At 38.5% G+C, this 22,353-nt stretch overlaps 1 non-coding gene across 1 annotated transcript; it reads right to left on the bottom strand.

The window, feature by feature from the left end:
- Nucleotides 1-1,173: 1,173 nt before the first annotated feature.
- LOC134391426 (small nucleolar RNA SNORA24) lies at nt 1,174-1,304 on the bottom strand. Its single transcript, XR_010024966.1, has one exon. It is a non-coding gene; the product is annotated as a small nucleolar RNA SNORA24 (small nucleolar RNA).
- Nucleotides 1,305-22,353: the final 21,049 nt, after the last annotated feature.

Genomic DNA, 22,353 nt, shown 5'->3' on the forward strand with positions numbered 1-22,353 from the left:
TTTGTAAAAGTAATCGTGGATTCAGCAAGTGAAGCTGAAAACCATATTAATAATGTATTTAGGTACAACTGATAGGCGCTCTTGTTATCTTAACATCACTGACAGTGTTTAAGCAAAGAGGTGTTCCTGTAGCAACATCGTCACATACTGCGTCCCTTCTGCTGGTATGAAGGGACTGGAGATGAATCTTTAGTTTTCAGCTTAAGTTAGTGGTTCTCCAATATTAGTGAGCAGAAAAAATATCTGAGGGTGATTCTAACTCAAAAGGTCTCCCTCTCCTTCCTTCCCTCTCTTCACTCCAACTAATATCTCTTAAGATCTTGCCACGTATCAGACAATGCTTTAGGTCTCAGAATCGGCATATTAATAAGTCCTCTAAATGATTTTCTGTAGATGGTTCAGTGAACACATTGTAGAAGAAGCTGGCCTAAAGAAACCTATAATTGATACTGTGGTTATCTCTCTAACATTTGTTTTATCCAGCTCCCCAACCTAGACATACAGATGCCATATTGTGTTTAGATAGCCATCCTTCTCTGCTCAGCCATGTGCTTCAGGAGAGGCTGGCCACAGACCCAGGGTACAGACCCAGATTGTTCTAAGGCAGTCACGGTTTTCCCATTTCCCTTTGCAGGGATTGGTTTAAACATGGCCATGTGATGCAGTTCTGACCAATTAAACTGAGGAGAACTCAGCAGGGAGTTTCTGGGAAAGCTTCTCTTGCTACTAATAAAAGAAACACAGGAAAAGATGACCTTTCCTTCTTTTGGACATGGCTGTATCCAGATCTGAAGGCTGGCACTGGAGCAGCTACCTTGTGCCAATGAGCCTAGCCCAAAAATAAAGCCTGCCCACCAGGATGACAGAGCAGCAAGATGGTAAGAACTTGATCCTTGAGGATGTCATTGAGCCACTGAATTATCCAACCACAGAGCTGTTCTATCCTTGGTCCTTTAGTGCAGGATAATAAATTTCCTTTTTGTTTAACCCAGGTGGGTTTATGATTCTCTCTCACTTTCTGCTAAAAAACATTCTGACTATGGACTATGAGATCCTTAAGGAAAAAAAAAAAAAAAAACATTCTGACTGGTATTGAATTTGAATGTGTACTTATTTGTTTGTTTGAAAAAGTATGCCCAATAACCCAGCACACTCCAGGATTTTAATAGTGAAGAATGTTGCTTATGCAAGTCAGAATCTGATACCGATTAAATGTTGACAGCTTTGCCAATAAACAAGAATATGCTCTTCTATGGCTAGGAAGGGAGACTGCCACAGGTGAAAGGTCCCAAAGATACATGAAGTGTATGTGTAATTTTGATTCAGGGTTTAAGCTTTCTGTAATTTACTATTAAGTAATTGTAACATAATGTCTCAGGTGGGTTCCTTACAAGCTGAGCCTGACACAGGGGTTTGTGATTTATTGAGGTTGTGGCTCTCAGGAGAAATCAGTAAAGAAGGGGGTGAAATAGGGTAGGAAAAGGAGAAGAGATGAGCAAGGATGTGGTCTAAACTTGGCCTGATCCATAGGAGGTTTTGGAGCTGCGCTGTCCAATATGGTAGCCACTAGCTGCATGTAGCTATTTAATTTTAAATTAATTAAAAGTAATTAAAATGTAAAGTTTAGTTCTTCAGCCATATACCGAGGGCTCAGTGGCTGCAAGAAAAGCTCACAAGTAAAGTCGTTAGCCATGGCACACACAGAGGCTCCATATTCACCATCATATTAAGGTATCTGGGCAGAGAACCAATAGTGACTACTACTCATGGTGTCTAAGCAGGCATGAGCTATGATGCAATGCTATTGATAAAGTGGTTAGCCAACACCCCTTCCTCACTGATACACATTGGGAATTCAGAATCTCCTGGGATTGCTCCTAAAGAGAACCTTTAATCCCTATCAGTCCCTGGAGTGCAGATACCTACCAACTGTATAAACATATCTGATGGGCAGGTCACTCCAGTAAAGCTCAGATTGCAGGAGAAACAATGGAGACTCAGAGAGTAAACTCTAAGGAAAAAGGGGGCATGGCTCAATGAGTAAGACTTAGAAAAAAGTGCCTGAATTTCAAAGAGGGTTGGTGACACTGGACAGAACTTGGAGGTGCTGCCAGAACTGTCTCATCCAGCCACTGTGTCCTACAAGAAAGAAGATAAGGCTATACGTTTTTATTAAGCACTCATCACACATCTATAATACATTTTGGCATGTTTTTTGTCTGTCTACTCTTTGGTTACGTCTTCATACACCAACTTTGTAATAACATCTTCTATAAATGATAGAATATGATTCAGTCTTTCCTCTTGCATGGTTGATCAAAATCTGTTTTTTATTATTGCTACTTTAGAAACATTTCTTTTTGCCTCACAACTTGTTATGAGGGATGCCACATCTCAAACTTCCTCCTCAGTTCCTTGATCAGGGGTTTCTTCTTGTCTGGGACAAAGTCCTCAGATAACACAGCCATGTGATCTCACTCTCCACGGCCTCCCAATAGCTGCTGCCATTGCAGCTGGTTCAGCTCAGGTCAGGTCCTTGCTGCCGTGTTCCAGCACTGGGTCAATCACCAGGGGAAGGCATCATGGAGAGAGAGATGCAGGAGGAGGTAACCGTGAACCTGAGTCACAGTTACCCCTAAGCAGGAAGCAGAGGAGCTTCTCATTCAGATTCTTCTCCCTGTGGTCAAAGACAGAATCCAGAGGCTAAACAACACTGACGGTGTTCTATTCATACCTCTCAGTGCACACCAGCCCAACTTCTAACTGCTAGCACCTGTGACTCTACCTTAGGGCTGCTCTCTGGCCACTGAAGCTCATTTTGCTCACCTGTGTGGCAAGCTGCAGGTGTCTAAGAATTACTGTCCCTCTTTCCCGGTAGCTTTCAGCCAACAATGAATGGAAGTTATTGTATAAATACCAAAGCTCCTTAACCCTTGGATGGAATACCTGAATGTGATCTACACTGGCTCCCAGAGTTCCCTGTCACGACTGAGCTGCAGTTGCCGTCACAGTAAATGGCTTGATAATGCCCGTACCTCCTTTATTTGGCCATCTTTCCTGTACCGTCTCACTTCCCCTTCTACTGGTATTTGTTTGCCTCCAAAACGAACTTCAGTAGATCCCCGTATCTGGGGGATACGTTCCAAGACCCCCAGTGGATGTCTGAAACCGAGGATAATAGCAAACCCTATGTATACTATACGTATATACACTATGGTTTTTATCCTACACATACATACCTGTGATAAAGTTCAATTTATAAATTAGGCACAGTAAGAGATCAACAACAATAATAAAATACAACAATTATAACAATATACTGTGATAAAACTTATGTGAATGTGGTCTCTCTCACTCAAAATATCTTATTGTACTGTATTCATCTATTTTCGAACTGCAGTTGAAAACTGAAACCGCAGAAAGCAAAACTTCAGATGGGGGGGACTACTGTACTTACACTTGAGTCATTGTTTCCACATCTGCTTCTAGGGGTACCCAACAAAAGTGCTACTAGACAAAGTCCACCAGGGGCAGTTATCACTGGGGACTGGGAGATGTGCACATAGTGTCGGCAGCCTGCTGCCCAGTCTAAGTAATAGGGCCATCATCAGGGCACAGAGGCTGGGACAGCTTGCCATGTCTTCTGAATGGCTAGCTTAATTCTGAAGTGAAGGTTATTAGCAAGTGTATGAGCCATACAACAAGCCACATACTCTATGTCACTCTTATCAGTTATAAAGCTGATACTTTGTTTTCCATCTGTCTGACTCCTGTGTTTATCTCTCAATTCATTCAGAACTAAAAAGAGAGTGGGAGGTCATTGAGCCTCTTGAAACTACTACAATGAACATGTGAGAAAGATAGGAATTCAGGATGAGCAAAATCCAGGGAGATGGAGCAGAGACTGGCTGGATACTTGCCACTGGCCTGAGAGAAGGAGCAACTCTATAGTTTGTAAAAGAAGAGGCAGAACAAGGTTCTAGGCAGCGTACCAGAAAAAGAATTTTGGAATAGAGACAGGGTAGAAGCCAAATAATCAGAACACATGGGAGTTCTTGGGATGGGATCCTGTTGATGAGACTGGAGCTCAGTGATCAGAGCTGGGTCACTGCAACCAGAATGGAGTAGCATCATCCATGCTGACGAATAGCTTGAGGGGCAAGAGCTAGTCAAATGCCTCCTTAACAGTCCATGATTGAGCCTGGTGGCAGCAGGCGGGGCTGCCGCTGCAGACACCGTAATCCCAGCTGTGGACAGAAACTGAGGAAACAGGATAGTCCTGATCAATTCTGCAATCAAATATTCAAAAGACTGGCACAATTCTATTCTTATTTGCAAAGAGGCAACACTGTTCTTTATCAAGCCACAGAGAGGAAAATACCATTCTTCAGACACTTTTCTCAGATTTTGCGGACATTAGCTTTAAAAGCCCTCCTGCCTAGCTTGTCTCTTTCCTCTTGTCTGTTAGGATTCATGAATCATGAAGGAACTCCAGCTGCTCAAATGACTTCAAATGTGTCCTGGGCCAGACAAGTTGCATAGAAGGTATGCAGGTCAGGACTCTGTCAGTTATAAACCCAACTAAAACCATCCTAAGCAGAAAGAGAATTTATTGGTTCAGATAACTGGGAAGGGTCCTGGGCTAGTTTAGAGGTTGAGAAGAAGAGCCGAAGAATCTGAGGCTTCAGGGACTGGACCTGTGGCCTTGCTGCCAACAGACTATCTCGTCATCTGATTCTCAACACAGTTTGTCTCTGTTTTTCTTTGCATATTCATCTTATTCCCTCTTACTGCCAACAGGCCTTTACAACACCTTCAATACCCGGGCAGCCCAAGAGTAACATGCTCCCAGCTTAACAGAAGAAAGAGATCCGGGTTTCACTTCCCCAGAAGGACATTTATTAGTACTGCCTGGATCTTATGCTCATTTCATGGTCCAGCATATAATAGACAATCAACATATAGTCTTGAATAAATGAATAAGGTTGTAATGGCCCATGTGACTGATATAACCCTCATTGTTGTAAATTAATCAATTTTAGTTTACGCCTCCATTTGGAGATGCTGGTCCATGTGCACTTGTTTCTGAGATATGTCTGCTTTCAGTATGTTGAAGAAACAGTTTCTGAGCCTGTGAGACTGAGAGCTTTGGAACATTCAGCAAGGCAATTAAATGTCACACTGGAGGTCCCCTGGAGCTCTGCTCGACTTTCCTCAGATGACCACCTGTTGATGCAACATGGCTTTCCCTACTTGAATCTCTACTCTGAGAACTTTATTTATTAAATATATTTTTTTCAAACTTATCTTTACGATATCACTATGAAGTAATTATAGTCAGATAAGATTTTACTGTTTCTATTAAATAGCTAGGAAAGTCCTGGCATATACCGGGTAAGTCAGTGTTTTCCGAGGTATGTTTTCTTGAACACTAGGTGATCCATGAAAAGGGGTTCTTGGTCAATTGGGAAGCCTTTGAATGATTCACAATACATGTTAGCATACTAAAGGTTCTGAAAGAAAGAGCAGTTAAGACCTGTATGAACTGAAATCTGTTTAACAAAGATCAAAAGGATTTTGCAAAATTATTGGATACTAAATCTCCTGTTTCTGCATACATCTTCTCTTGTTTCCTCTTGTTTTTATAGAGGATCTATTCCCTTCCACCTAAGGCCAGTCCCTCCATCTATGCCCAGGACCCTATCCTCTCCTCCATTCTCAGGAATCTTCCCTCTTTAACTCTTTGTGGATCAACATCCTCTCCGTCTAAAATCTTTCCCATCAGCATTTACACAAACTCAAGAGTCTCCCTAAATCCTTGCTCTCAATATGGTCCATGGACCAACAGCATTGACATCACCTAGGAGCTTGTTAGAAATGCAGAATCTCAGTCCCCATTCCAGGTCTGCTCGATTATCTGCATATTACCAAGAACTCCAGGTGATCTGTATGCACATTAAAGTTTGAGAAGCCCTGCTCTAAACCATAGCTGGGTTTCTCTTGTAAAAATGCAAAGTAGATTTTATCTTACTTCTGCTAAAAAAACACCTTGGTTTTCCCAGATGCTCCCTCCCTTCTACAACTGCTAACATTTTCGAAAACTAATTTTCTAAGGACCCAAAGTCAACACTGGGTGAAGTCACTGGCCCCACCTGGTGACAGCTCCTGATTCCTTTGCTCTGTGGATTTTGCACTATGTGAGGTAGTGACATCAGAGTGCAAAGTCCACTTGCAGAGGATTTTGATTTCTTATTTCCTACATAAATGACATTTTCAGAGTGTGCCAGTCATGTGCCTGTCTGTTCTTCGCTCCACTCTCCAATCTTAGTATTGCAAGGGGCTGAATCTACAACTATATTTTACAGGCTCCCTTGCCAACTAGGTGCTGCCAGTGGGAAGCACTGGTAGAAAACTGAGGGTGGGAGGCAGGGTGGCGTCTCCCTCATAGTGGGATCACCTTTGTGATTTCCATCTTGTTCCTGTTCCTAATATCTCTTCCATCTCATCCTAGGGGTGGTAGCAGCTTCCTGCTATTGCTAATTGCTATATTGCCTCATCATTCTGTTTGGCTTTTTGGTTTTTCTAACACCTGTACAACTAGTTCACCATACCTGGTATGGGTTATGTTTTCTTGATTTGACCCTGACTGGTATGATAATGGAAGTACTAGAAAATGGGGGATGGAAGAAGGAGAACATTTCAGACATAGGCAAATTCTACTTGACTTGGTGGACTACTGTGAAGTCCAGGCACCTCAGGGAAGGTGATGGAGACCAGGAGGCAATGGCAGCACATTGATATCTGCAAGGTTTTACCTAGTCATCAGTCTAACAGCAGTTTTCTTTGAAAGTTAATGTCCTCCACACAAGGGGTTGTGGGAAAGTTTCATGAATAGAGAAAAGGGCAGGTTACAGAGGACAACCCATCTCCCTGCACATGAGCAATTCTCTCTGATGTTATCAATAAGCCACATGCAAGTGAGTACTGTCGTCCAGTTGCCTGGGGTGGGAGTCCGAGGAGTTGCCCCACAACAGAAACCTCTTAATCTGGGAACAGGTTGGGTACAACTTCTTTTGGCTGCAACTATAATCTGTCCTGGGTTGGGCCAGCTGCTGAGTTGCCGCAGTTGGTGGTTGGGGCCTTTTGTTAAATGTCAATATTTTCATAGTCATTCTACATTGCTGAGCTATGGCATCTGTACCCTGGCCCTGGGAGGACAGGCAATTCTTTCATACATAATAGGAAAAGACACAAGAGAGACTGTCTTTTTCTCTCAAAGCCAGTTGCAGATCAGTGCACTCTGAATAATGCCCTTTCAAATGGAGAAAGAATAGAATTCTGGAATCACACACTCTGGGACCATTAGAGATGCCAGTTTACTGACCATGATTTTTGCAAGATGATTCTGCAGTAAAATGTAAGCCTCAGAGTCTGAAATAAATAAAATGTATTTATTCAGAATATTGCATGAGTATTTGTATACGTGAGTAAAAATCCATCACTCTTAAAGGGTCACATATCAAGACGGGAAGTGAGAATTATGTTGTGCTTAAAGAATAGCCAATGCTGAGGCTGACAGTGCTGCTAGGTAGGTGGAAGTCCTACAGATCAGGCAAGGTTTCTTTCTATTTCTCTGGAGGTTGAATCTGGAACTGCCAGTCCGTGGGAGTGCCCTCTTGGGGAGCTGTTTAACTGGTGCGGGAGAGGTCTAGGGTGAGAGCACTCTCCAGGGGAAGGAATGCCTCTCCTCCGCCTTTCACAAGCTGAAGAAGCAGGCTGGCCTGGATGTGGGGTGGGTGGAGCTTTTGGCTGAGACTAGAGGCCCTATCTGCCCAGTGTGAAGAGAGGGTGACCCAGAACTCTTCTTCTGGCTGCCATGGGAACCATGGAGGGCAGCTGGTGGGTAATTATCCCGACAGAAGGAGAGCACACGTGCTTATTCTCCTCTGAAGCTCTGTAAAGTGCAGCCATAAGCATTCTAGACCCTCCCAAATGTGGAACAACAGTTGTGCTTTTGCACCTGGGTTGAAAAGTCAAGCCTGATTCTTTTAACAATGCCTAAATGACTTGGACTTTCTTCATTTATTCCTATAGGAGCCTAGTACCCAGAAACCCTGATTAAGATAAAAATCCTTAGCTTATGTGTTAAAAACAAATTTCCATGGTTAAGAGAAAGTCAGTAAACAGTATTTTTTTAGTTAAAATTTTCTTAAGTTATAAGTGTGACCCTTTAAAAATTATTGATGACAGAAAAAAAAAGTATTGTTTACAATTTCCTCCTTTTCTCCTAAGGAAACAGTTCCTAACAACCAGAGGATCTTTTGTTTGCTAACTGCAAAATCTTCCTTCCAACTTCCTTGTAACAATTGCCTCACCTGCACAGGAGGACAGAGTTAAGTGATAAATATATAGGAATGCAAGTTTGGAGAGGTGGAGCAGAGATAGCTCTGCTTCAGGAAAGGAGTGACAGAGACGTCCAAAGTCCCTGGACCAGGTACAGAAGGCTGAGCCAAACAAGGCTAAAGTCTGCATGGGGAGGACTAGACAGCAACCCACAGGATGGCCGGTAGTGTTGTTTGGGGAGAAAATATTTAATAAGATTATCTGGAGTGAAATATTATGCACTATACAATGTAAACCATACCTCTTGTTCCCTATAGAAAATGTAGACTCTAGAAAGTCTAGATTCAAGAATAAAATAACCATTTCTCAATATTGTGTAGAAGAATCTGTTTTCTTATGGAGATTTGGTTAAAGTAGCATCCTGTTCTAAGATTGAGGCAGGAAGGATACAGCACCACTTTTGGGGTTCAGCTATATGTTGGCTGTATAAAAGTTGATAAATTAAAAATTGTGTCAGCATCAATAAATTCCCAAGGCCCTGGGAGGACAGGTATGTGGCAGTAGTCACATCCCACACAACCCAGAACATTGCTAAACTGTTTACTTTAGGCCTAGAGTCCAAACATGGTGTCACTGCAGATAGCTATAAATTAACCTAAAGAATGTTAAAATGAACTATGTGACACTTACTTATGGATTTAGCAATTGTTTAAAGAGCAAGATGTAACCATTAACCAATCACTAACTCATGTTGTGCTATACAACCAATGTAAAAGCCTGATTAAGGAGGTTGTGACTTCTTTTGCCTTCCCTTTTCGTGATTATAAAAATGCTGATGCTCTGTTTGTACCTCAGTGCACTTCCCAAGGTAAACTGGAGGTGTTTCCGGAGCTGCAGTCACTCAAATTTGGCTCAAATAAACTCTCTGTTGTTGAAGCCATGCCTTAGTTTCCTTCCTCAGGTTGACATTTAAGAAGATGTTCAAAACATACAGAAACACACAAAGTAAAAAGTGAAATTTTTACTCCCCGTTTTGATTAATTACACTGCTCAGAGTTAACTTATCCACAACTAATAGTTTGGTGTGTATCCTCCAGTATTTTTCCTATGCATTTATAGGCATATACATAATTGGTTATTTGGCTCAAAAACAATTCAAGGTTAAAAATAATTTTTCTTTAAAAATTTGAAGGTATCGCTCCATTGCCCACTTTAATATGTTAAAACTAATTTTTAAATATCTAATACATGCTTGGGGTATGAATTCAAAAGGTAAAAAGGATATAAAAGTAAGTCTCCTCACCACTGATCTTTCCAGCTTCCTAGTTCCTTACTGGTGGTAACTACTGTTACTGGTTTCTTATGTGTCTTTCCAGATGTATTCTGTAATATCTATGTGCTTACAAATATACATACACACATATATTGAACCATATGAAATTGCCATTTTTGAAGTTTAACAACAATTAAAAAATTGATAATCAACAATTTCATGATATTCAACCTAACATATATACATATATAAATTTTAATCACACTAACGGTAGCACACTAATATACACTAATGTGTACTTTGATTTCTCACCTAACAGTAAATCTTGAGATCTTCCTGTATCCATAGAGCTGCATCATTCGTTTAGAATTTTATGCCTATTTATTAGTTTTCTTGGCAAAATATTTTTAAATTTACATACAGTAAAATTGAGTTTTATTTTTGATTTACAGTTCTGGAGTTTTTTTTTTTTTTTTTTACAAGATGACCAGTAAAGGGATCTTAACCCCTGACTCGATGCTGCCAGCATCATGCTCTCCCAAGTGAGCTAACCGGCCATCCCTATATAGGGATCCAAACCCACGGCCTTGGTGCCATCAGCACCATACTCTCCCAAGTGAACCACGGGCTGTCCCTCAGTTCTGTGAGTTTTGACACATGTACAGATTTGTATACCCACCACCATAGTCAGGTAACAAATATTTCAACATATCCATATAAACAACAACCAAAACAGAATATTACCAGTGGCCCAGAATCTTACCCCAAACCCCCGTCTTTATTATTATGCCTTTCTCACATCCCAAGACAATATTTTCCTTGACTTCTTCTAACCCATAGATGAGTTTTTGCTTATTTGAAATCATATAGCATATATATTTGTTTGCCTTCTTTTGTTCAACATTATGTTAGATTCATCCACATTACCTTGTGATTACTATAGAGCTGTGAATTGCACAATATTTCATTATATTATAGCATTTTTTGACATGCAAAATTAAAAACAAACTTTTATATAGATTGACAAGTTAAACTTTTTTAATGGCTTCTGGATTTTGTGTAATACTTCAAAAGGCCCTTAGCACTCCAAAATTATAAAATTCTCATATTTTTTCCTAGTACTTTAATAATTTCATTTTTTAGAAGTGAAGAATGAATCCAACTTAATTTTTTTCAAGATATCAACCTATTATCCAAATACTAATTTAATACAGGAACTTTATGGTGGATACAATTACATGTCTTTATTTATAGATGAAGGAAACAAAACATACAGAAGTTAAGTAACTTTCCCACATCACAGGTAATAAATGCAAAGTTGGGATTTGAACACAGTTGACTTTATGAAAATGTGCTTATTCATTGTGCTATGTAGCCTTTCCACTTAGGGGGAACAGTATCCAAATGATTTTAAGAGTGAATCTGTTTACTTAGGAGAGTCTCATTAGCAAGCTGTTACTTAATAAGGAGTAGGGAATTTGACACCTCACCTCCATTTCATCAGCCCTTCTCTTTGTTACCAAGAGACCTCATTCTTGAAATAAGATTTATTTCTCAGACCAGTGTTGGGTTTCCCCTTCAAATGATTGTTCTCATTAAGATGTTGAGTCATCAGCTGTGTAAATATCTCTAGGCAATATCATGTAAACAAACACAAAACTGTTAAAAATTAAATTGAACAGCTTAAAAAAATTTAGCAGGATGTGTTTTGGAGAAGAGAAGGAAGTGTTAAACATATTAATTATAGTTGGAGACTGGTATAACAGGCAAGAAGGCCTGGGAGTCACTTTCCAGTTCTATCACTGAGATCATATGACTTAGGCAAGTATTTTTTTCTTTTTTTTTTTTTAACTTTCTTTGTGACTATTTGTCAAACAAAGTCAATAACAGTAATAATGTAGTCCCCCCTTTTCCCTTGTTTGCTTACTTTTTGCCTACAATGGGAATTAAATTAAAAACAAAAATACAACAACAACAACAAAACTCTAAAGATAGGTTCCAACAGGCTGAAAAGTTGTCTAAATTCCAGGGAGAGTCATGGTCTAAGTTTAGACTCTGATGTGTAGACCTTTCTTCCACAGGAAATTTTCCAAATATTTTATAACTGTAATTTACACAGCCTTACAATGTTCTTTTGCAAAAGTAAATATTAAAAACATATTTTGAAGTGTTCTGATGAAATACATTAAAACAGTGTAATAATACAAGTATTTCGATCTCCAGATCTTTGTTACTTGCTACAACCAAAGTCTCTCTCTCTATGTACATGTATATATGTGTATATATGTATATATGTATGTGTATTATGTGTGTGTGAAGAATATATATATATTCTTCCCTGACACAAGTATTGGGAAATCTGGTATGTGAAGAACAACACAGGTATAGAACTTTCACATTTGAAAATAGTGCTCTGAATGTACACAATAAAGTATTTCTTTTTTGGCAAGCAAGTAAGAAAGTATACACTGATGAAGGAACTTGAGTATTGATCAGTAAATCACTTTGTAGCTAAGAGGTGGGGAACATAGAGAAATCAATATCTGTTGGAATCTAAGAGAGACTTCAAAAAGTTCATGGAAAAATGAAATTAAAAGATAAAAATGAAAAATATAAACCTTATTTCCCAATGTAAACTCCATAAAATTTAAGACATTTGTTAAGCAATAACAGTCATTTAGTCCAACCCTAAAGAATTGAGGGTCCTCGGAATTTAACCATGTCAATGCAGTCTTTTTTACATTATCAACTGAAGAAAAATGGGTGCCCTTTAAAGATTTTTTAAGATTAGGAAACAAAAAGAAAGCAGGAGGAACCAAAACAGGACTGCAAGGTGGATGCCTAGTGATTTCCCACTGAAACTCTCACAAAATTGCCATTGTTTGATGAAAGGAATGAGCAGGACCACTGTTGTGGTGCAGAAGAACTCTCTGTTAAAGCTTTCCTGAGCGTTTTTCTGATAAAGCTTTGGCTAACTTTCTCAAGACACTCTCATAATAGGCAGATGTTATTGTTCTTTGGCCCTCCAGAAAGTCAAGCAAAATGCCTTGAGTATCCCAACAAACATGTAGACATGATTTTTGCTCTTGACTCATCAGCTTTTATTTTGACTGGACCAATTCTACCTCTTGGTAACCATGATTTTAATTGTGCTTTGTTTTCAGGATTGCACTGGTAAAGCCATGTTTTATCTCCTATTAAAATTCTTTGAAGAAATGCTTCAGGATCTTGATCCTTCTCGTTTAAATTTTCCATTGAAAGCTCTGCTCTTGTCTGCAGCTGACCTGGGCACAACTGTTTGGCACCCACCAAGCAGAAAGTTTGTTCAACTTTAATTTTTCAGTCAGAATTGTGTAAGCTGAACTAATTGAGCTGTCTATGGTGTTGGCTATTGTTTCTGCTGTCAATCATTGGTCCTCTTCAATTAGGGCACAAACAAGATTAATTTTTTCCTCACAAATTGCTGTGGATGGTCTGACACTGGGGGCTTCACCTTCACCATCATCCCTTCCCTTCTTAAAATGAGTTTTCCATTTGTAAATTGCTGATTTCTTTGGGGCAACGTTCCCATAAACTTTTTGTAAAGCATCATTGATTTTACCATTCTCCCACCCAAGCCTCACCATAAATTTAATGTTTGTCCTTGCTTCAGTTTTAGCAGAATTCATGTTGCTCTGATACGGGTTCTTTTCAAACTGTCTTATCCTTCTTAGTGTCTCAAACTAGATCCTGTTCAGACATGTTATAACAAATTAGTACTAGTTTATTTTGGTGCAAAACATTTTTACAACTCAAGCCTATTTTTTTCATAATACGCATTTTCCATGATCTTTTTGAAAACCCCTCATATGTCTCCAGAGTAAGGGATCCAGAGGCAGGCAGTGTGGTGATGGCATGGGGATGAGCCATGAAGCTCCGGGTTCAAATGCTGCCTCTACCATGACCAAACTGTGTTACTTTGGGTGAGATTCTTAACTTCTCTGAGCCTTAGGTTTTTAATTTTTATACAGTAAAATTCAGTGTTTGTGTTATATAGGTTTTTGGGTTTTGACAAATGCATGGTTATATATTCACCACCACATTTATGATATGAACTGGTTTCATCACCCCAAAGTGATGCCCCTTTTGTAGCTAACCCCACTCCCACTCCCATTCAACTCCTAGCAATCACCAATCTATTCAGACTGTCATATAAATGCAATCATACAATATGTATGGCTGCTTTGGGGTCAAAAGAAGCAAAGCCAAGGAAAACCTACTGAGCAAAACCTACCTAAGATCCATCCAGGTTGTTGCATGCATCAATAGCTCATTCTTTACATTGCAGAGAAGTATTCCATGGTGAGGATATACTACAGTTTATCCATTTATTGGCTGAAGAACATCTGGTTTGATAATTTGTCTTTCAAGGAATTTGTCTATTTTTCTACATTGTTGTATTTGTTGGCCTAAACTTTTTTGTGGTATTCCCTTATAATATCTTTAGGATGTGTGGTGATATCCCCTCTTTAATTTCTGATTGCAGGGGCGCGCCTGGGGTCCTCCCGCAGACCCAGAAGGAGAAGGAGCCCACAGGATTACCCCCGTGTTGGGACTGAGGGATCTCGGGGAAAAGTGAGCCTGCTGCTCGCCAACCCAGCCCCGTGAAAGAGTCACTCAGACGCCCCAAGGGATCTGTCAGGGCAGTTCTACTTTATTACTGTTAGGCTGCAATTTATATAAGCAAGCAAGTAGGGGCTTTCCATGAACTAACCAATCAATTAAAGGATCACGCGGGCATGCATTTTGTATTAACGGTTGAGCATGGCGATCACGCAGGGTTCACGAGTGCGGAAATACTGGAGGACCCATAAAAACCTTTTGGAGCTATCTTGGGTTATGCCTCCCCTACTTCCCGGGGGCTCCATCTTCATCCTCCACCCATAGGCACCATGTGGCTCACACATAATGTTTGCTCCTAAAAATGGGCCCAACATCTGATATTGGTAATTAGTGTTTCTCTTTCTTTCAATGAATCTTACTGGGGGCTTATCAATTTTATTAGTATTTCCTAAGAACCAAATTTTAGTTTTGTTAGTTTTTCTTTATCATTTATCTATTTTCCATTTCGTTGATTTTTGCTCTTATCTTTATTATTTCATTCCTTCTACTTACTTTGGGTTTAATTTGCTCTTCTTTTTCTAGTTTCTTAAGGTAAAAGCTTAGATTATTGCTTTTGAGTCTTCTTTCTTTTCTAATATAAACATGTAATGCTATAAGTTCCTTCTAAGCACTGCTTTAGCTGTACCTGAAAATGTGTGATATGTTCTGTTCTCATTTTAATTTAGTTAAAATATTTTCTAATTTCCCTTGTGCTTTCTTCTTTGAAACAGTGAGCTATTTGGAAATAAGGTGCTTAATATCCAAATATTTGGGGATTTTCCAGATATCTTTTTGTTATTAATTTCTAATTTATTTCCTTTGTGATGAGAGAACACAGTGATATTAATCCTTTGAAATATATTGAGATATGTATCATGAACTAGCATAAGGTCTATCTTGGTGAACACTGCAGGTGTACTAAAAAAGAATGTTTACTCTGCAGTGGGGTGTAGTTTTTGAAAAATGTTAATTAGGTAAAGTTGGCTGAGCCAAATCCTCTATATTCGCACCAATTTTTTAATTTTTTTTTTTTTTTTTTTGTCTATTTTTTCTTTCAAGTACTGAGAGAGGTTTTAAATTTTCTCTTTAACACTAAGGTCAAGGGTTCGGATCCCTTTACTGGCCAGCAGCCACAAAAAAAAAAAAGATAAAATTTCTCATTCCTGTTCTGTCAGTTTTTTATTTCATGTATTTTGAAGCATTGTAATTAATGAATACACATTTAGGATTGTATGAATTCTTGATGAGTTAACCCTTTTATAGTTCTGAAATGTCCTTGTTTATCTTTTTTTTTTTAAAAAGATGACCGGTAAGGGGATCTCAACCCTTGGCTTGGTGTTGTCAGCACCATGCTCAGCCAGTGAGCAAACCGGCCATCCCTATATAGGATCCGAACCCGTGGCCTTAGTGTTATCAGCACCGCACTCTACCAAGTGAGCCACGGGCTGGCCTCTTGTTTATCTTTGTAATACTTCTTGTTTATAATCTACTTTACTTGGCATTAATATAATAATACCAGTTTTTTTGTTTTTTTGTTTTTGGCAGCTGGCTGGTAAAGGGATCTGAATCCTTTATCTTGAGTACTACTAGTTTTCTTATGATTCATGTTTACATATTATAGTGTATTCTTTAATGCATTTCTCAGATGTGATTTGAGGACTAAGGCATTCATTGCCCTAGCTGCTGGTAATATTGACTGTGGGGGGCTCACACTTGTCTGTGTATTATCTTCAGCTGAAGAAATCTGCCGTTCTCAAGGTTATTGCATTCTCCTTTTACCCCATCCAAGTTCCAATAAATCTCCTTTAAGAAAATCTGAGTCTGTTATCAGAGGAGTTTGATTTGTGACACGTGGTATATCCTTTCCCTAGTTTTACTATTAACTTTTCTGTGTCTTTATATTTAACTTGCATCTCTAATAAAAAACATAGTTGGGTCTTGTTTTTCTATCCATCATGGCTGTCTCTGTCTTTTAATTTAAGCATTTAATCAATTTATATTTAATGTACTTTTGATATGGTTGTGTTTAAGTCTACCACCTTGCTATTTGCTTTCTATTTGTCCCATTTGTTCTTTGTTCCTTTATCTCCCCATTGCTGCCTTCTTTTTGATTATTCTTAGTACTGCATTTTATACTTGCAATGAGACTTTAAGCTATATTTTTTGTTTTATTGTATTCTTTCTTTAGTGGTTCTCCAGGCATTATAATACATATACTTATTATAGTGTAATGAATTAATATTATACCACTTCATATGTAATGTAAGAATCTTATTACAGTACTGTATTAGTCCATTTCTGTTGCTTATAACAAAATACATGGAACTAGGTGATTTATTGCTTATAGTTTCAGAGGCAAGGTGGTCCAAAATCCCGGAAGCACATCTGGTGAATGTCTTGGCAGAGTATCACATTGCAAAAATGGTGGAGCAGAGAGAGCAAGAGAAAGACAGACTCTTTTTTCTCTTCTTTTAAAGCCCTCAGAATGATGCCCCTGACCACCATTTTAATCCACTCACCATGGCATGGTCCCACAATCCAATCCCTTTTCAAGGCTGCACCTTTCAATTACCATAAAGGATTTCCCACCCTCTTAGCTGTCACAGTGGGGGCCAAGTTTCTAAAACTTGGGGGACACAGTTCAAACTTCATTGAATTTGGGGGGGACATAATTCAATCCATTACAGTACCCTTCCACAAACCCATTTTTTGGCCTTCATACTATTGTCATGGATTTGTTTGTATGGTATAAACCTCACAATATAAGGTCATTATTATTGCTTTAAATGGTCAATAGGGTTTTAAAGAAATTAAGAAAGGAGAAAAAATAGTACTTCATGTTTACCTACATATTTATCATTTTGAGAGCTCTTCCTTCCATCCTATCCATGTATCTGGTATAATTTCTCTTCAACCTCAAGAACTTTAGCATTTCTTGTACTACAAGTTTGCTGGTAACAAATTTTTTCAGCTTTTGTTTTTCTGAAAATGTCTTTATTTTGCCTTCGTAAGTGAAGGACATTTTTCACAAGCAGTTTTTTTCAGCATTTTTTCTTTCAGCATTTTAAAGATGTTGTTCCATGAAGTCATTATTTTTGTTGGTCTGTATATATCTTTTTACTCTGACTGCTTTTTAAGGTCTTCTGGACACTGGGAAGAATAAGTGGCATCCATTCAATTTTCAAGGGAGATTTTGAGGGAAATAGGTATGGAGCGCTGACGAATACCATGGAATTGCTGGAAGCCCAGTCTGTTTCCCATGTGGTGTTATTCTAGCCTGAATAACTCAGAGTAAAATAAATATGCAATTAAGAAATATTGAGTCCCCAAACTGCTTGGATGGAATGAGTAAAGGTGGAGTTTTCCTAAAGATGGGTAGAGATTTGCACTGTAGAAGTTAGAAGAGAATGCTTTTGTAGAGGGGTGCCTATGGACAAAGACGAGAGAACAAGATTAAGGTCTGGGAACTGATAATTTCAAGTTATGTTTTATGAAAAATATAACTTTTGAAGATGTTTTTTCCCCTTCAACTATGGAAAAGTTATATTTATCATACAATTTCAAAATCTTTCTTTAATGTGCTATACTTCCTTTAGTTTATTTCAGCTGGCTAATAAAGTTTGATGAATTGCATGTCTTGAGTAGAGTTGTAATGGAAAGAAATGAGAGGTGGGGCCATTGGATGCGTAATATCTACCCCAAAATCAATTTGTTCTCCCCTCCCCTACACGTCCCACCCCCAGGTTCCCATCCTGAGAAGTTCTTTAGAGGCATACCATCAAGACACCCAGGGAGACTGCAGTCATGATTTTCAATCTGAGAGCAATAACAAATGGAGAAGTGTCCTATGGAATAATGGAGATTTAGTGAGAGTAGAGACACTGAGAAGAACACATAACTTGGAACATCAAGGAACATGCCATTTCTCCAAACATATTTAGAGGGAGTTATCCCTTAGGGGAAAAAAAAGCATTAATATCTGGGCTGCATTAGTTTTATAATACAATATGAAAGAACTATTACAACATATACACTTGTGACTAAATTTTAGCTTTGCTTATAATTAAAGAAATAGAAATTAAACAAAAGTAAAATATCATTTGTCATCCTTTTCATAGGCAAAGATCTAAAAATATATAAATATGGAAAATAGCATTTCCCATATTGTTAGCAGAAATATAAATTTGCATTCATTTTGAAGATCAAGGTGGCCTTAATCATATATGTCAACCTAAATAACAAACACAGAGAAGGTCTCTAAAAGAAAATGTTATTTACTTGGGAATAAGGCATCACAATGGGAACACATGTGCCATAGTAAAAATGTGAGTATATTCAGGGAGGTAAAGAATGACAAAGATTTTTAAAGGAAAAATGATGAAGCATTACATAATTGTTTTGAGATAATTATTCTTGGCTACAAGGATCAATGACAAGGGTGATACCAGTCAGAGGTTGGACAGGCAATTGATGAGCAAACATCCTCACAGAAGTATGTTTTGTGTACGGTTGCAGTGACCTTTGTGTAAGGCTGTGGCTTTACATACTCCTTGTGGTAGTTCTTGTTATCAGGCATTTATGCATGAGAACCCTTCTCTTCATGGCCTTCCCCAGCTCTATTTGTCAGGGCTATTTATTTATTTATTTTTTAACACACGTGACTCCATTTTGATTCTGACAACTTTCACACATACAAATTGGATAAATCCTTCAATTATACTTCTAGAAATCCATTATTTTCTACAGAAATATACACATAAGTATACAAATATGTAAAGATGTTCACTTTAATAGTTTTTTAATAGCAAAAAACTGGAGAAAAGCTAAATGCCCACCAATATGGAAATCTTAAATTATAATTCATTCATAGTATAAAATACTATACTGCCATTAAAGAGATTAAAATACATGTACTAATTAGAAATGATATTCATGGCATATTAATTAAGGAATATAAGATGTTGAATACGTATGATCCACTTTTTATAAAATAAAACAATTAAAATTACAAATATATTTATAGATAATTCACATATCAATATATTTTTATAAATACAAAAAAATGGAAAAACTGAATTATAATAGAGGTTATTTGGGGGGATCAGATTATACTTTTGTTTTGTTACAGTGAGTATATATTACTTTTGTAATAAAAAAGATAAAAATACAGTGTGATATATTCATTTATAGCATGCTAAGACTGAGGCTGTATAGAGAGCATGATTAACTCCATCGATGTGTGTGTATAGAGGGGTTTGGGAATGGTGTTAGAGAATGCTAGAAAGAGATGATGAACTGTGAGCAGTATTGTCCAGGGTAGACCAAAAAAGTGGAAAAAGAAGAAAGGTACAAAGTCGTGGAGGACAACATGTATACTTCTGCACTCATTAAAATTTTCACAGTATTATGTATAAGTTGTGGGCTGAAAAAATAAAGGCAAGGAGGTATACAAAAGCAGGATGCAGAAGGGAAACACAAGTTAATTTGACATTTCTGGAGCTCTGAAGTGTGAAGAGTGGTGATGGTGTAGTAGGAAAAGCAGGAGCCAGGTGCTGAGGGGTTCTTGTGCTGTCTGGGAGTTTGAACACTGTCATGCAGAGTAATACAACTTTTCAGATGATAGATTGCAGACAAGCAAATCTGGAAGCTTAGAGATCATTTAAGTGGTGAGATATAATTTAGACTGAAACCCGTGGCAGGGTGAACAGGAAAGAAGATGAATTTAAGAAGTGTTTCAGAGTAAAAGACTGCATTAAGGTGATTCGTGGATATAGGTATTGAATGAAAGAGGGATGTCTTGACTGACTTCCAAATGTTTGGCTTGGGTAACTAACTGGGTGGATGGAGGTGACATCAGCCAAGGAAGAAAATACAGATGGAAAAACAAGCTTATGAAGAGAAGCAAGAAAGTGAAGGGAAACCTAGAAGTGGCAAGCCTGGAGTTGATGGTGGGGTATTTAGTAGTGGATGATTTCAGTTTTGAACATTTTGAATTAGAGGTGCCTATGGGCCATTAAAGGAAGTTGTGCAATTGACCAGTAAGGGCAGTTGGATGTTTTAAGACTAATTCATTCCATAGAAATTTAGTGTCAGGCCCTGTACTCGTACTGGCTCAGTCACATGACAGGCATGGTTCTTGCCCTCCCAGACCTGAGAGCCTAGTGGAGATGCTGTAATCTAGAGCTCAGTGGAAAGGTCTAGGCTGGAGCTCTCAAAATACAGAGGGAGAGTGTGATGAGTAAGAAGAGAATGAATCTCTTAGAATTTATAAGTATTATTTACTCTGAGATGTGTATGTACTCTATGCACCTCATCTCTCATCTAAATTTCATAACAACCCTATAAAGTGTTATTAAAATGTTACCGATGAGGAAAATGAAACACAGAGAGCTGAGACTGAGGTCACAATCTGGCCTTTGGGCTGAATTTTAATCCAAGAGTTGTTTTGTGGCAGTGACTTAAAAATGCCTATATGTGGGTTTACATTATCTAGTTTGCTACTTTCCTCTGTTCTGCACTGTCTTATATCATATACATATGTATATGTGTGTTTTGCTCATAAACTTCTTGCTCCCTGTAGGCATTTGACTTTGTACACTGTGGTTTGCCTAAGTGCCAAAGGTCACAAAGCTAGAAAATGGCTGACCTGTATTTAAGTCACAATTTGGGTGACTGTGCTCTTAACCACTGTAGTTGGCAGGTACAAAGATTCTCAGTGAGGGTTAAGAAAGTGTGTTGTGCGGTGATCCAAAAGGACTGATGATTCTTTGGTGGTCAAAAAGCAGGAAATCAGAGTTAAAAGTTTACAGCTGTGTATTGGTTCCTTTGGCTAGGAGACTTCTCTGACATATTTCTGATCAAAAGCTTGGAGAGGAACTTGATAATATACAAAACTGTTTTCTGAGGCATAGTCCCTAGTGATTATATTGTCTGTGCTTTTGAGGTCTTCTACATAAAGTCTTTGCTCAGACCAATGTCCTGATGTGTTTCCCCTATGTTCTCTTTTAGTAGTTTAAGTTTCAGGTCTTAAATTTAAGTCTTCATTTTGAGTTGATTTTTGTATATGGTGAGAGATAGGGGTCTAGTTCAATTCTTCTGCATATGGATATCCAGTTTTCCCAGCACCATTCATTGCGGACTGTTCTTTTCCCAGTGAATAAATAGTCTTGGCACCTTTGTCAAAAATCAGTTGACTGTAAGCATGTGGCTTTATTTCTGGGTTCTCTGTACTTATGACGGTACCATGCTGCTTTGGTTACTATAGCTTTGTAGTATATTTTGAAGTCAGATAATGTGATGCCTCCAGCTTTGTTCCTTTTGCTTAGGATTGCTTTGGCTATTCAGGGTCTTTTGTAGTTTCATATAAATTTTAGGTTTGTTTTTTCTATTTCTGTGGGGAATGTCACTGGTATTTTGATAGGGATTGCCATAATGATTGTGTTATTCTGAAAACTACCTGAAACATGTAGATGGTATTTGCAGTTGGAAGGGGTGGAAGAATGACAACAAATAAGTTTGGTCTATAATTATGAGGATTGCTTCTTTGTGTTGAAAAAGATGGGTATTAGTTTCCACTGGGGAAATAAATTCACAAGGCCTTTCATTATGATTGAGGTATAAGCCCATTTCAAATGTTCTTCTGCCTGCTCAAGTACCAGCACATCTCATTGCAGAATTAGAAGATGAGTTCAGGGCCGGCCCCGTGGCGCACTCGGGAGAGTGCAGCGCTTGGGAGTGCAGCGGCGCTCCCGCCGCGGGTTCAGATCCTATATAGGAATGGCTGGTGTGGTGCGCTCAGGGTTGCGATCCCCTTACCGGTCACAAAAAGACAGAAAAAAAAAAAAGAAGATGAGTTCAAATTACTAACATGGAAAATTGGGACAGGCAGTGCTCTGGCTGGGTTGGTGAAATACTCAAAATGGGCCAAAGCCAGAGCTTTCAGAAGGTGATCTGCATCTAAATTTGTAGCACCTGTAGTGGCTAAAGAATTAAAAGTAACTTACAGGTTTAATCAAGAACAGACGATGAGAGAATGCTAATTTGCAGAGACCTGAAGCAGAATTTGGCTGAGGAGGCTTAATGTTTCAACAAAATTG

Source organism: Cynocephalus volans, chromosome 11 (assembly GCF_027409185.1).
Source record: "Cynocephalus volans isolate mCynVol1 chromosome 11, mCynVol1.pri, whole genome shotgun sequence".
In the NCBI taxonomy this organism is placed as follows: domain Eukaryota; kingdom Metazoa; phylum Chordata; class Mammalia; order Dermoptera; family Cynocephalidae; genus Cynocephalus; species Cynocephalus volans.